The sequence below is a fragment of the Saccoglossus kowalevskii genome, chromosome 22, assembly GCF_978046115.1.
Source record: "Saccoglossus kowalevskii chromosome 22, keSacKowa6.1, whole genome shotgun sequence".
NCBI classification, from domain to species: Eukaryota; Metazoa; Hemichordata; class Enteropneusta; family Harrimaniidae; genus Saccoglossus; species Saccoglossus kowalevskii.
The window spans coordinates 23,505,002-23,522,902 of record NC_140662.1 but is presented as its reverse complement, the minus strand read 5'-3'; the positions used below and the strand labels follow the sequence as shown (position 1 = coordinate 23,522,902).

The 17,901-nt window shown below is 34.6% G+C and overlaps 1 protein-coding gene across 3 annotated transcripts in view; it reads left to right on the top strand.

Moving 5' to 3' along the window:
* LOC100369378 (advillin-like) overlaps positions 1-17,901 on the top strand; it is a 60,970-nt gene that overhangs the window by 4,780 nt on the left and 38,289 nt on the right. The window lies entirely within an intron of this gene.

Sequence of the window (17,901 nt, the reverse complement as noted above, 5' to 3'; positions counted from 1 at the left end):
AATCAATCTAGAAGATTATTTTTGTTATAACCCAAATCCAATTCCAGCATTTACTATTTGCATGACATTGGCTATCTTGATATTTTGTATTACCGTACATAAATTCAAAGGATATAAAAAAAAATTGTCTCCCAAAAAGCCTTTTGATAAATTCTGAATTAACAGCATATAGTTGTCATTTCTGGAATAAAGCTGAATGTATAACCCAATTTTAGAATCCTTTGCAGCTTATTAAGCACTAGTTTAGGAATTTTGCTATAGTAGATCTGTATTATAATTATAATGGATCAATATGTTTTACTCTGGTCAGGTTTAGTATGTATGTGTTATAATAGCTACCACAGCTATTGTGTACATGAAAAAAAGGAATGTTATGTATGCGGTTTTGCATATCAGTACACATACTATTGTGTTTGACATTCCTCCAAATATAAAACAGCTTATGGGTTAAATTTCTCCATTATCCAAGTCGTACTTGAAATGTGAACATGTAGAACTTCTTAGACAATCAAAGCCTTAAATTGGCCTTCAAATTCCTTGGTTATTTCCAGGTATGTTGTTTTGCCACCCATCTCTTCGTGATATACTGCCCAGGTCATTTCCTTGTATGGGTGATTGCTTGGTCATGCCTTAGCTGCATTCGATGTGGTCATTCTCCATATGGTTGTTGTTTTGCCACCCATCTCTTCGTGATATACTGCCCAGGTCATTTCCTTGTATGGGTGATTGCTTGGTCATGCCTTAGCTGCATTCGATGTGGTCATTCTCCATATGGTTGTTGTTTTGCCACCCATCTCTTCGTGATATACTGCCCAGGTCATTTCCTTGTATGGGTGATTGCTTGGTCATGCCTTAGCTGCATTCGATGTGGTCATTCTCCATATGGTTGTTGTTTGGGTTAAGCTCTGCATGGCTGGCTGATAAGGTTGTGCTGCACTACACTACACTACACTGCACTGCACTACACTGCACTGCACTACACTGCACTACACTACACTGCACTACACTGCACTACACTGCACTGCACTACACTACACTACACTACACTGCACTGCACTGCACTGCACTGCACTGCACTGCACTGCACTACACTACACTACACTACACTACACTGCACTACACTACACTACACTACACTACACTACACTGCACTGCACTGCACTACACTACACTGCACTGCACTGCACTGCACTACACTACACTACACTGCACTGCACTGCACGTCTGCTTGAACTATTACTGATTATACGAGTCAATCTGTAGCTACATCATATGTACTGCAAAGTAGCATTAGTAAGCAATATAATTGTTAATTAAACAATAAACATTAAACCAGATAAGTATAGAACCCTTAGAATTAACTGATACGAATTCCCTTGATATTTTGATGGGGGCAGCTTCATTCCATTTTTTTCTTTAGTGGTCTTGAGTTATTTCAGACTTTGGTAGTTTCTGATTTTTTTTTCTGCTGTTAGCTCCACTGTTGACATTGTCAGTGGAGCTTATCATATGAGTTATTGACTATTGTTGACTTGTTAAAAACCGCAAGTCGGATTGATTGATACATAAAGGTACTACAGGTGGACCTTACTTGGATTTGTTAATTTTGTGATGATATCTTCAATTCTTTATTTGAATTTTACATTGCTAACAGTGGAGCTGTTGCGTTTGTATGATCTCAATCAAAAGGAGGGGGATAAATTAATTAATTAATTTTCAAGTCTGTTCCAGTCATTCCTCATATATGGACATTTTCTGTGTCAATATATTTGAGAACATGTTCAGGAATAGCCTGGAAATCCATACATCCCGAGTATACTCTAGAAGTATACGTAGTTGACACAGTATTCTGTGTCACCACTGATTGGCTGTCTCCATGACTTCAGTATGTTACCATGGGAACTAACATGTGCAAAGTCTAACCTGTACATAAATGGCACCCACAATACCGCAGATATTGACCAAGTTATTAGACTAAGTCTATTATTTGTAGATTTTTGAAAATCTTAAATTCATAGATGTTTTAGAGTCTAGTTTTAGCACTGTTCTGGCTACTTGTGTCATTCATAGGGTAGCTTAGTGGGGGCATATTGGCAGCAGGCTGGTGTGATAATTGCACCTGTTACTATGTACTTGAAATAAAGTCTTACTTTAGGGTCCAACCATTGTTAATGGGGAGGGGTAGGTAGGAAAACATAGACAAGCATTTCAAATATTGAGATGTTGATGTACTTGGTATTCTTCTCTCTTCACCCCTGTTACCCTAACCTGGTCACTTATCAGTGAATAGTATGGTCATAGCTGCCATTTGTTTTTCATGTGTCAACAATATTGTTTGACAAATATGTTAGCTGTTGGCATATAAACTTGATGACCTGGGCGAGTTTCTTTGCTCATGATCTTTGTTTGTTCCAGAGAGATCTTGGGTAGATTGCAGAAACACCTTGGAAAAACATCTAAAAAAGCTTAGTCCTTCTTTCAGAAACAACTCAATTAGAAGGAATTCTAGCTCAGTGTGGTGTATTTCTAGAATGTCACCTCACTAAAAGCAAATTTAACCCTTTGACAAAGGCAATTTTTGTCACATTTCACAAAATAATTTTTTATGAATAAATTAATTAACAACAAATATGTACATTAACCAAAAAATAGTGTGATTTCATCAGTATTAATAACCTGTTGATGCTAAATCAATGAAAAAAAAAAAATTAGAATCAAGTTTATCTTGCCAAAACTGCTGTTTCAAATGCTAGTATTTTGCGATGTACTGTAATTATCTACCCTTTGAACTGAGAGGGCTATCAATAGAATTTGCATTGTGTATTGAAATAAGATCTAGGTGTGATATAAATATGTTCAGATATTCTATATTTCCCTATAAAAAATATTCACATTTATAGCGTCATAATATAGTACATGTAAATAGCAAAATAGAAAATGAAGCAGAGCATCATGGGTATTATGCAGTTAACTGTCTCCAAAATGACTAATTGTTAAAGCAGGGGAGTTGTCACCTGCGTATGCGTTGGATTGCCATAGCGTGTCATTGTTTACAAGCAAGCGTCTACCCATGAGCCTTTGCATTTTTAGTGTGTCTTGTTATCATGTTATCTGTATGCGCATGTGACGACCCTCCCACTTTAAGCCACTTTAAAATCGCCTTTCATCGACCATTCAGCATAAACTTCATGTTGAGCATGTTTTAGAGTTGTGCACTGACAGTAGGTTCAGTAGCTGGACATTACCTTCAACGTGGCAAATTGAGATATCTCAAAGGAGCGAATTTTGTCCGGATGTTTTATAAACGTTATTCTGGTTCTGAACCGCTTTACCCAGTGTCTGTTATTCTGTGTCTAGACAAGTAAATAAAATGATCTCATAAAAACGACAGCACTAAAGCCCCTGGATTTAATTTAGTAATACTAGAATGATGGCCAGGTAGTCATTATATTTATAAAGTAAAATTTTCATTTTATACTTAACAAAACCTGTCAAAATTATTATTTGTCTTTGCAATCCTCAATTAATTTTCAATAACCAATAATTTGTATAGATAATCAATCAAAATTCGATTTTGAACACATCTTTGCGAAAGTTGATATTGAGGCCTAAAGGTGTATAAATCAGGGATAGGGCTGGGATGCCTGTTGAGAGGAATGGCAACACTAGCCAAGTCGGCTGGTGTGGGCCAAGGGTGGGCTAGGGGTAGGACTGGGTTGCATGTTGAGATGAGAGGAATGGTGACACAAGCCAAGTCAGCTGGTGTGGGCCATGGGTGAGCCATGGGTGAGCTAGGGGTAGGGCATGGATACCTGTTAAGAGGAATGGTGACACTAGCCAAGTGACACTCACTAAAGCTAGTGGTCCGCACTAAAAAGAAAGGCCACACTCGCAATGTATAAAGCGATAGTGTGGAGGAGGGTGAACCAGTGGATGGGCAGTATTTGCCTTACATGCTACTATAGCGTTCCTGCCATAAATTCCTGTGTTGACATGTAGCTATTAGTTGATCAATAGAATAATCTGAATGTGTGTTAGTCTTCGTAAAAAATCTTAGACATAAAAATATCAAGGGAATTTGTATCAGTTAATTTAAGGGTTCTATACTTATCTGGTTTAATGTTTATTGTTTAATTAACAATTATATTGCTTACTTATGCTACTTTGCAGTAGATATGATGTTCAATCAAATGATCGTCATGTTACCATGGATGATATCTGTACACTTTTCCATATCTCAAATAAAAATGTCTGTTAATTGGCGAGTAGCGTGTTTTAAACTTCATGAACATAATCTTTCACAATTCACAATGCACATTGGTTTGCTTTAAAGATGTTACATAATGCAGGGAAAATAAGGCATTATAAATATGCACAAATTTTAATATGCTATAATGACATTACCTTAATTAGTTCATGGTGCAGTGCACAATGCAGTGAGAACATTATGTTAATGTGCTTCTCCGTAAATTTGCCACAATGTCCCTATGAATTATATTTAATTTTTTATTTTTGTTTTATTATCTAATTGCACATAATTTGTGGCGTAATTGTGTCTAAACAATGACCTGGGAGTGTTCTGAAGAACAAGTTGAAACAAGTCACCACTATATCTTACTTTTAGTGTTGATGAAATATTAGCCAAGTTAAAATTAATTTATCATTGCTATATACGTGTATGTAGTATAATGGCCATCCTTTCTGCATTTCTCAACTGTTGCTTAGCAACCTATATTTATGTTGTCAGTTGTGCTCGCCTGATTAGTCATGGTTTAACCTTTCACTTACTTCATATGTTAACTATTTTAGAGGTAAAACTTTTGAAATCATGTGGGGTGGCTGGAAGGAGTGACTGGTGCAAATTTGTTTTTCTCGCTTATCTGTACATTTTAATTTTTTTAATAAGCCAATATCTTTTCCTTAATAATTTTTTTCTTAATATTTTCAAATGAACTACAGGTATCCCTTACAATCAGTAGCACCCAAATGTTTTAATATTTTAAATCACATCCACTTCCACATCCTCTACTAATGTACTTGAATTCGCGTACAAGTTGGTTCCTTGTACTGTACATCACTTGTAAAGGAACAGTTGCCATGATTTCAAATGGACTATCCCTTACAATCAGTAGCACCCAACTACTGTTTTAATATTTTAAATCACATCCACTTCCACATCCTCCATTAATGTACTTAAATTCTTGTACAAGTTGGTTCCTTGTACTGTACATCACTTATAAAGGAACAGTTGCCATGTTTTCAAATGGACTATCCCTTACAATCAGTAGCACCCAAATGTTTTAATATTTTAAATCACATCCACTTCCACATCCTCCATTAATGTACTTAAATTCTTGTACAAGTTGGTTCCTTGTACTGTACATCACTTATAAAGGAACAGTTGCCATGTTTTCAAATGGACTATCCCTTACAATCAGTAGCACCCAAATGTTTTAATATTTTAAATCACATCCACTTCCACATCCTCCATTAATGTACTTAAATTCTTGTACAAGTTGGTTCCTTGTACTGTACATCACTTATAAAGGAACAGTTGCCATGATTTCAAATGGACTATCCCTTACAATCAGTAGCACCCAACTACTGTTTTAATATTTTAAATCACATCCACTTCCACATCCTCCATTAATGTACTTAAATTCTTGTACAAGTTGGTTCCTTGTACTGTACATCACTTATAAAGGAACAGTTGCCATGATTTCAAATGGACTATCCCTTACAATCAGTAGCACCCAACTACTGTTTTAATATTTTAAATCACATCCACTTCCACATCCTCCATTAATGTACTTAAATTCTTGTACAAGTTGGTTCCTTGTACTGTACATCACTTATAAAGGAACAGTTGCCATGTTTTCAAATGGACTATCCCTTACAATCAGTAGCACCCAACTACTGTTTTAATATTTTAAATCACATCCACTTCCACATCCTCCATTAATGTACTTAAATTCTTGTACAAGTTGGTTCCTTGTACTGTACATCACTTATAAAGGAACAGTTGCCATGATTTCAAATGGACTATCCCTTACAATCAGTAGCACCCAACTACTGTTTTAATATTTTAAATCACATCCACATCCTCCATTAATGTACTTAAATTCTTGTACAAGTTGGTTCCTTGTACTGTACATCACTTATAAAGGAACAGTTGCCATGTTTTCAAATGGACTATCCCTTACAATCAGTAGCACCCAACTACTGTTTTAATATTTTAAATCACATCCACATCCTCTACTAATGTACTTAAATTCTTGTACAAGTTGGTTCCTTGTACTGTACATCACTTATAAAGGAACAGTTGCCATGATTTCAAATGGACTATCCCTTACAATCAGTAGCACCCAACTACTGTTTTAATATTTTAAATCACATCCACTTCCACATCCTCCATTAATGTACTTAAATTCTTGTACAAGTTGGTTCCTTGTACTGTACATCACTTATAAAGGAACAGTTGCCATGTTTTCAAATGGACTATCCCTTACAATCAGTAGCACCCAACTACTGTTTTAATATTTTAAATCACATCCACTTCCACATCCTCCATTAATGTACTTAAATTCTTGTACAAGTTGGTTCCTTGTACTGTACATCACTTATAAAGGAACAGTTGCCATGTTTTCAAATGGACTATCCCTTACAATCAGTAGCACCCAACTACTGTTTTAATATTTTAAATCACATCCACTTCCACATCCTCCATTAATGTACTTAAATTCTTGTACAAGTTGGTTCCTTGTACTGTACATCACTTATAAAGGAACAGTTGCCATGATTTCAAATGGACTATCCCTTACAATCAGTAGCACCCAACTACTGTTTTAATATTTTAAATCACATCCACATCCTCCATTAATGTACTTAAATTCTTGTACAAGTTGGTTCCTTGTACTGTACATCACTTATAAAGGAACAGTTGCCATGATTTCAAATGGACTATCCCTTACAATCAGTAGCACCCAACTACTGTTTTAATATTTTAAATCACATCCACTTCCACATCCTCCATTAATGTACTTAAATTCTTGTACAAGTTGGTTCCTTGTACTGTACATCACTTATAAAGGAACAGTTGCCATGATTTCAAATGGACTATCCCTTACAATCAGTAGCACCCAACTACTGTTTTAATATTTTAAATCACATCCACATCCTCCATTAATGTACTTAAATTCTTGTACAAGTTGGTTCCTTGTACTGTACATCACTTATAAAGGAACAGTTGCCATGATTTCAAATGGACTATCCCTTACAATCAGTAGCACCCAACTACTGTTTTAATATTTTAAATCACATCCACTTCCACATCCTCCATTAATGTACTTAAATTCTTGTACAAGTTGGTTCCTTGTACTGTACATCACTTATAAAGGAACAGTTGCCATGTTTTCAAATGGACTATCCCTTACAATCAGTAGCACCCAACTACTGTTTTAATATTTTAAATCACATCCACTTCCACATCCTCCATTAATGTACTTAAATTCTTGTACAAGTTGGTTCCTTGTACTGTACATCACTTATAAAGGAACAGTTGCCATGTTTTCAAATGGACTATCCCTTACAATCAGTAGCACCCAACTACTGTTTTAATATTTTAAATCACTTCCACATCCTCTACTAATGTACTTAAATTCTTGTACAAGTTGGTTCCTTGTACTGTACATCACTTATAAAGGAACAGTTGCCATGTTTTCAAATGGACTATCCCTTACAATCAGTAGCACCCAACTACTGTTTTAATATTTTAAATCACATCCACTTCCACATCCTCCATTAATGTACTTAAATTCTTGTACAAGTTGGTTCCTTGTACTGTACATCACTTATAAAGGAACAGTTGCCATGATTTCAAATGGACTATCCCTTACAATCAGTAGCACCCAACTACTGTTTTAATATTTTAAATCACATCCACTTCCACATCCTCCATTAATGTACTTAAATTCTTGTACAAGTTGGTTCCTTGTACTGTACATCACTTATAAAGGAACAGTTGCCATGATTTCAAATGGACTATCCCTTACAATCAGTAGCACCCAACTACTGTTTTAATATTTTAAATCACATCCACTTCCACATCCTCCATTAATGTACTTAAATTCTTGTACAAGTTGGTTCCTTGTACTGTACATCACTTATAAAGGAACAGTTGCCATGATTTCAAATGGACTATCCCTTACAATCAGTAGCACCCAACTACTGTTTTAATATTTTAAATCACATCCACATCCTCCATTAATGTACTTAAATTCTTGTACAAGTTGGTTCCTTGTACTGTACATCACTTATAAAGGAACAGTTGCCATGTTTTCAAATGGACTATCCCTTACAATCAGTAGCACCCAACTACTGTTTTAATATTTTAAATCACTTCCACATCCTCTACTAATGTACTTAAATTCTTGTACAAGTTGGTTCCTTGTACTGTACATCACTTATAAAGGAACAGTTGCCATGTTTTCAAATGGACTATCCCTTACAATCAGTAGCACCCAACTACTGTTTTAATATTTTAAATCACATCCACTTCCACATCCTCCATTAATGTACTTAAATTCTTGTACAAGTTGGTTCCTTGTACTGTACATCACTTATAAAGGAACAGTTGCCATGATTTCAAATGGACTATCCCTTACAATCAGTAGCACCCAACTACTGTTTTAATATTTTAAATCACTTCCACATCCTCTACTAATGTACTTAAATTCTTGTACAAGTTGGTTCCTTGTACTGTACATCACTTATAAAGGAACAGTTGCCATGATTTCAAATGGACTATCCCTTACAATCAGTAGCACCCAACTACTGTTTTAATATTTTAAATCACATCCACTTCCACATCCTCCATTAATGTACTTAAATTCTTGTACAAGTTGGTTCCTTGTACTGTACATCACTTATAAAGGAACAGTTGCCATGTTTTCAAATGGACTATCCCTTACAATCAGTAGCACCCAACTACTGTTTTAATATTTTAAATCACATCCACTTCCACATCCTCCATTAATGTACTTAAATTCTTGTACAAGTTGGTTCCTTGTACTGTACATCACTTATAAAGGAACAGTTGCCATGTTTTCAAATGGACTATCCCTTACAATCAGTAGCACCCAACTACTGTTTTAATATTTTAAATCACATCCACTTCCACATCCTCCATTAATGTACTTAAATTCTTGTACAAGTTGGTTCCTTGTACTGTACATCACTTATAAAGGAACAGTTGCCATGTTTTCAAATGGACTATCCCTTACAATCAGTAGCACCCAACTACTGTTTTAATATTTTAAATCACATCCACATCCTCCATTAATGTACTTAAATTCTTGTACAAGTTGGTTCCTTGTACTGTACATCACTTATAAAGGAACAGTTGCCATGATTTCAAATGGACTATCCCTTACAATCAGTAGCACCCAACTACTGTTTTAATATTTTAAATCACATCCACTTCCACATCCTCCATTAATGTACTTAAATTCTTGTACAAGTTGGTTCCTTGTACTGTACATCACTTATAAAGGAACAGTTGCCATGATTTCAAATGGACTATCCCTTACAATCAGTAGCACCCAACTACTGTTTTAATATTTTAAATCACTTCCACATCCTCTACTAATGTACTTAAATTCTTGTACAAGTTGGTTCCTTGTACTGTACATCACTTATAAAGGAACAGTTGCCATGATTTCAAATGGACTATCCCTTACAATCAGTAGCACCCAACTACTGTTTTAATATTTTAAATCACATCCACTTCCACATCCTCCATTAATGTACTTAAATTCTTGTACAAGTTGGTTCCTTGTACTGTACATCACTTATAAAGGAACAGTTGCCATGATTTCAAATGGACTATCCCTTACAATCAGTAGCACCCAACTACTGTTTTAATATTTTAAATCACATCCACTTCCACATCCTCCATTAATGTACTTAAATTCTTGTACAAGTTGGTTCCTTGTACTGTACATCACTTGTAAAGGAACAGTTGCCATGATTTCAAATGGACTATCCCTTACAATCAGTAGCACCCAACTACTGTTTTAATATTTTAAATCACATCCACTTCCACATCCTCCATTAATGTACTTAAATTCTTGTACAAGTTGGTTCCTTGTACTGTACATCACTTGTAAAGGAACAGTTGCCATGATTTCAAATGGACTATCCCTTACAATCAGTAGCACCCAACTACTGTTTTAATATTTTAAATCACATCCACTTCCACATCCTCCATTAATGTACTTAAATTCTTGTACAAGTTGGTTCCTTGTACTGTACATCACTTATAAAGGAACAGTTGCCATGTTTTCAAATGGACTATCCCTTACAATCAGTAGCACCCAACTACTGTTTTAATATTTTAAATCACATCCACTTCCACATCCTCCATTAATGTACTTAAATTCTTGTACAAGTTGGTTCCTTGTACTGTACATCACTTATAAAGGAACAGTTGCCATGTTTTCAAATGGACTATCCCTTACAATCAGTAGCACCCAACTACTGTTTTAATATTTTAAATCACATCCACTTCCACATCCTCCATTAATGTACTTAAATTCTTGTACAAGTTGGTTCCTTGTACTGTACATCACTTATAAAGGAACAGTTGCCATGATTTCAAATGGACTATCCCTTACAATCAGTAGCACCCAACTACTGTTTTAATATTTTAAATCACATCCACTTCCACATCCTCCATTAATGTACTTAAATTCTTGTACAAGTTGGTTCCTTGTACTGTACATCACTTATAAAGAAATAGTTACCATAATAAGAGAACAGAATTCAAGATGCTTTTCATCAGGCCAGTATTTATTTTTATATTATGCATACTTAAATTTCATACTGCTGTCATTTTCAATGTTCAAATTTCAAGTTTAGTTATGGTATTCGTTTTGACACAATGTCACATTGCCGTATATGCGCTTGTGAATTGTTCAGACTCCAAAATGTCACCATTTTCTATTAGAAATATGATAACACAGATTTTACGTACTTTACAAGATTTTGAATGTATCAGAGGCCAAACAAGTTGATTTATCAAACACTAAACTATCTTACATTTGAATCCCATTGCATAGTATTCGCTTAATGAAAGCATGGTGGTAAATGTATATAGTTATGCAGCTCGTGTTCGAATTTCATGTAAATAAACAATGTATTTTTTACGCGTTGTATGCATCGTTATGAGTCCCATATCGAACAGGACGTGGCACGATGACTGCCTCTCTTTAAAAATGAAAAAACATAATACGCATGTGCAGTAATTGGTATTGTACATAATAAATCAAATTCTGCATTTCATGTAAATAAACAATTTGTATTTTTTACACGCTGTATACGTCGCTATGAGTCCCGTATCGAACAGGACGTGGCACGATGACTGTCGCTCTTTAAAAATGAAAAAACATAATACGCATATGCAGTAATTGCAAAATTGCAAAATTAATATACATTAGAGAATTTCATTTTTTCTGAATGAATACTATATGCGAGTTTCAAGAATAACATTTTATTCAGTGATAAATCCTAATTCAATGTATTCATCAACATGCTGTTTCAAACTGCAGATTTAAAAATTCAGTAAAGTTATTGATACACATATTGTATCTTCAATAATGCAAATCAAAAGATGCAAAGTTCGTAAATATATCAATGACGAAGACTTTTCATACCGGTAATTTATTGATTTGCAATATGAAAATTAATAACAAATCTTTAAATTATGTAGCCAGTATCATAGAGATGGATTGTTTGAGTTACGAACATCAAGTTACAAACATTGAGTTATGAGAATGACCACGCCCACTTTTAAGAAACCACGCCCACTTTTAAGAAACCACGCCTACTTTTGTAAAACTGGATTTTCAATTAACAGTTAACAGAACTTAGATTTACGGGTAACATACATTCTTGTTGAACATCCACATTTAGTAATTTTAATTTTAAAACAGTTGACCAAACTTTGGATTACGGGTAATTTAGATTGAACTTTGAACAAAATGTAGTACATTTAGTACTCAAATCTAATGTCACTTGGATGCAACTATAACTAGTTACCGATAGTCTTTAGTTAAAATCATAAATGAAAATATGAGAAATTAAAAAGTAGACATTGTGATTTTCATTGCATTTTAGTTAAACATTATTTACTAAGTATTAAGATAGGAGTATGAGGTGTTGACATGGAATTATCTGAAAGCGCTAACTTCCTTTTACTAGGTAATATGTTTGGAACACTTCTTATCATACACACACCTATTATGATATGAAAGAATTACAAAGTTCAAAACCCATGACAATGTACCGGTAATTAGTTTATATTGTATTAATCTTAACACTTATACACTGTAATCCCATATGAGATTTTTGGGTAATACTTCCCTGTAGAAGTTTAGTAATTGACCTATATGACCTGCGCGATGTTTCCTGACTGGATTTACTCAGGTGTGTCACTGTATTTACTGATGGGTGGGTGATTCATCATTATTTTTGTCTCCCAACTCATCTTGTTTATTGTCTAATGACCTCTTTACCTAGACCAATATAGTAGGTGCACTGAGTAGTGATTAATTTGAATTTGTTAGTTCAAAATTTTGATAATGCATTAATTGGACCAATTATTCCAAAATAAAAGATTTAGACGAGTAAACTTAAAAATAAGTAATGGAGGAATTGTGTCAAAAGTCATCTGAGATAATGCCTGCTGCTAATGGGCCATTCCAGTTTATATCTGCACCCCCCTGTTGATGAGCTTGTGTGTTTATTTCATACAGGGTATAATTTCTATGGGTGTACAAGTCATACAAAGTTTTATTTCCAAATCAACATTCACCATACAGTAATAGAAATCCAAAACTATAGTTCCTACTTATGGTGTTGATGAGTTCCGTTGTGCCACCATACAGAGTAGGATTTCCAAATATAACTCTCATCATATGCTAATTTACCAAGTTAAAAATTTTATATTTGATAATGGAAATCCAAACTAGTCCTGATTCATGGTGTTCATGAGCTCATTTGTGCCACCATCCTTATCTAATTTCAGTAATAACTATTTCATACTGGCCCAATTTTTTTACCATATACAGTCAGAATTCCAAGTTTTTTAGCTCCGCTGTCGACTTTGTTGAGCGGAGCTTATCATACGAGTGATTGTCCGTCGTCGTCATCCGTTGTCGTCGTCTGTGTCAATGTTTTACTTTTTCGACTTCTTCTTGAAAACTACAAGCCTGAATGCTTTGATACTTCGTGTATATGTACCTTGGGTAGACCTCTCTCAGATTTGTTCATTTCATGATGATATCTTCAATTCTCTAATTTTGGTGAATATTTTTGGTAAAAAGTGATATTTTCGACTTCTTGTTAAAAACCGCAAGTCCATTTGCTTTGATACCATACATATTGGTACTACATGTGGACCTCTCTCAGGTTTGTTCATTTCGTGATGATATCTTCAATTCTCTAATTTTGGTGAATATTTTTGTCATTTTTGGTAAAAAATGATATTTTTGACTTCTTATTAAAAACCACAAGTCCAATTGCTTTGATATTACATATATAGGTACTACATGTGTACCTCTCTCAGATTTGTTCATTTTGTGATGATGTCTTCAATTCTCTAATTTTGGTGAATATTTTTGTAATTTTTGGTAAAAAGTTATATTTTCGACTTCTTGTTAAAAACCAATAGTTCAATTGCTTTGATATTACGTATATAGATACTACATGTGGACTTTTCTCAGATTTGTTCATTTCATGATGATATCTTCAATTCTCTAATTTTGGTGTATATTTTTGTCATTTTTGGTAGAAAATGATTTTTTCGACTTCTTGTTAAAAACTGCAAGTCCGATTGCTTTGATACTATACATGTTGTTCATTTTCTAATGATGTCTTCAGTTCTTTAATTGAAATGTGCATTGCTAACAGCGGAGCTATCTCAGCTGATAGGCTGCTTGTTTAGTCATACTGTTGGAAATCCAACCTCATCAACCGGTATGTGGCAAGATAAACTAGGCCATATTTTATTTAGTAGCCATAACTGCCTGGATTTCCAGGAATTTTTTTTCCATACTCGTCTGGATTTCCAGATTCTGTTTCTCCATATACAGTTGGAATTCCGGGGTATTTTCCCCGTCATACAGTGCTGGAAATCCGACCACATCAACAGGGGGGTGTAGATATAAACTGGAATGGCCCAATACCAGTTACTACCATTCTTTGCTGATACCCTGTCCTAGGTGACCTTTTGGAGAATGGCTCATATTGAGGAAGTGAATATTGCTGAGGGCGATCGGAATTTCAGTCTATTATAGCATAAATACTATAGTTATGACAAGGGTTTCAAGATATCCAGAATATTGCTGTCAATATTCCAATTTGTGTATCAGGCAAGAATGAAAGGATTTCAAAAAAATAACCATTACCAAGCAGTTAGTGTTTGACTCCCGTGTGCGAAGCACAAAAGGGAGTCTTTGCAGTTACCCTGTCTGTCTGTCTGTCTGTCTGTCTGTCTGTCTGTCTGTCTGTCTGTCTGTCTGTCTGTCTGTCTGTCTGTCTGTCTGTCTGTCTGTCTGTCTGTCTGTCTGTCTGTCTGTCTGTCTGTCTGTCTGTCTGTCTGTCTGTCTGTCTGTCTGTCTGTCTGTCTGTCTGTCTGTCTGTCTGTCTGTCTGTCTGTCTGTCTGTCTGTCTGTCTGTCTGTCTGTCTGTCTGTCTGTCTGTCTGTCTGTCTGTCTGTCTGTCTGTCTGTCTGTCTGTCTGTCTGTCTGTCTGTCTGTCTGTCTGTCTGTTTTTTTGTTCCACTGTTATCTCAAGAACCACTAATCAAATTTTGGTGAAACTTGGTACATAGATGCTCTGGGATAATGCACAGAGCTGATTAGGTTTTGGTAAAAATCTATGAATATTAATTACCTACTTTGCATGATAATTAGCTGATTTTTAGCTGTTCCAAGACTGTTCCACTGATATCTGAAGAACCACTCATTGGATTTTGATGAAACTTGGCACATGGATGCTCTGAACTAGTGCGCAGATTTGATTAGTTTTAGGTAAAAATCTATGAATATTAATTACCTAATTTGAATGATAATTAACTGATTTCAAGCTGTTCCATGACTGGTCCACTGATTTTTGAAGAACCACTCATTGGATTTCAATGAAACTTGGCACATGGATGCTCTGAACTAATGCGAAGATTTGATTAGTTTTGGGTAAAAATCTGTTAATATTATTAATTACCTAATTTACATAATGATTAATCAATTTTCGGCTTTTCCACTGATATCTCAAGTACTAATCATAATATTTCAATAAAACTTGGTACATAGATGTCATATGACACTGCACAGACCTGATATTTTTTTAGGGTAATATCAGTACATATTAATTTTCAGGTTTTGATATTTCGAGTAATAATGATCACGTTTCAATGAAACTTGGTACATAGTTACTTGAGGACTGTGCAGAGACCTAATTAGTTTTGGGTAAATATTTGTGCATATTAATCACCTTATTAGCATAATTAGTTAATTTTCAGCTTTTCACCTGATATCTCAAGTACTAATCATCACATTTCAATGAGACTTGCGACATAGATATTCTAGGACTATGCAGAGACCTGATTAATTTTGGGATAAATAATTGTGCCTATTAATTACCTAATTTGCATAATTAGTTAATTTTTTGCTGTTTTATGGCTGTTGCACTGATGTCTAAAAACCACTCATTGGATTTCAACGAAACTTTCAAGAGTACCTGTCACATTTCAATGAACCTAGGACTATACACCATATTAGTTTTTGGTAAATATTTATGCTTCTTAATCACCTAATTAACATAATTAATTAATACTGTATATCTCAAGTATTGATCATCACATTTGAATAAAACTTGGTACATAAATGGTCTAGGACAATAGACAGCCTGATTAATTTTGGGTTAAAATCTGTTCATATTAATTCTCTAATTAGCATAATAATATTTTTTTGGTTTTAATCACATTTCAATGAAACTTGGTACATTGTGCAGACCTTATTAGTTTTACACTTAAATCTGTTTGTTACTTTATTTGCATAATTAATTTTCTGCGTTTTCATCAACATCTCAAGTTCAAGTAATTTTGAATTAATTTTTAATGTGTCTCCAATACTCTCAGCACATGGGAGTTCTTTCTAAGCTTTCTTTGATTATTAGTTTTTTTAATTTTACAGTTAAAAAAAATTTGGGTATTTTCTCATAATAACAAAAAAATACTTGTTGATTTTAATAAAAAAAACACATTGCTTTAATAGAAAATGATGACTGTAGTGTAAACTGATCACACTATCACAGGCAAATAATTTACTTTTTATTATTATTAATCAGTTGTGATTGTAATAGTGTATGAGATATTGCGCAGACATTGTTGGTCACACCTGAAATTGCATCATTTGACCTTATAGGTCGAGTCCATTATTAACTACTATGCAGGGTGGTGTCAGGCGAACATATCCACGAATGGAATGGAAAATGGAAATTATTTACCCTTGTTGCACCTGCACAATTTAAAAAAAAAAAAAAAAAAAAAGAAAATTTGAATTTTCGGTAGATAACTGATGATTGAAGAATATTTAACACTTCTCGGGTTCATAACAGCTCATTGTCAAACTCGTATCAATTTTACATTGTATACTTAAAGGGGCATTTTTCATGCCCAGGGATTGCACCAAAGAGTCATGGGACACTATTGTTTGTGTTGTTTACATTGTTAATCTATCTTCTGTTATCCATTGTAATTTAAATCTAGAAAGTAAATTTGTTGTGAGATTAGGCTTAACTGGAGATGCCCCTTTACAGAGGTGTTGGTGAATATGAAAAACATGAATTGAATTTTAGGCTCCAGGAAAGAGCGAGATGTTCTAAAAAAACACTGTGTTCCTAAATTAAAATACGACACATTCCTGAAACTTTGTTCTGTACTAGATATTTGTTTTGACCTGTAAATAAATTGTTTTACCAACGAAAACCTCGGCCACCTGTTGAAACATTGCCCATGGATGAGGTTTCAGATAGTTGCTGTATTGGAATCGGGGCATTCCATAATTTTATTCTTTAAGTCAAAGTGTTAAACACATTCGCTTTGATACATAGTGATATTATTGTTGCTAACAAGGATGATGTACTTAATATGACAATTTGAAAATATAGTTTTTACTTCACATTCTGTTTGATTCAAATGTAAATACTAGATCCTATGTGAATGTATAGGTCCTATACTTCCTCATGTTAATCTGAGGTTTTTTTGAGTGACTCATCAAGTGGGCACTATTGATGTGTTGTGGCCAATCATGTCTCATTAACCATTCTTATTATAGTTGTATGACAACTCGGGCGTACACACCTACAATTATTTGGAAAATTCTGCTTATTTTACAAAGATACACTGAATAAATAAGATAAACATAGGTGCATTCTGTTCTGTTTACTGCTTGGACTTTACCTGCATCACACTCACCTCTGTGACTTCTGAGCCAGCAAGTGAATAACACAGGTCATATTTGTAAGTATTCATCACCAACTATAATAACGGTAACCTTCTGCACATTTAGTGCTTTTACATTGCATTATTTTATCCTGGGCCAACAGCTCGAATCAGCAAAATCACTGTAAACTCATTTTAGCTGAGCCTCAAATAACCTTCAGCGTTGAACTTCATTAGCCCTGCACATCTAACCAGATACCAGGGATTATTTTAAACAAGGGAACAGGGGTGCAGCGCACTCGTGCCATAGCCATACGCCCCCTTACCCTGGGGAGCAGATTCTCTGGCAACCATAAAAATCTGATTGACCAGGGATCATATGTGGCCACAGTAATTTTGAT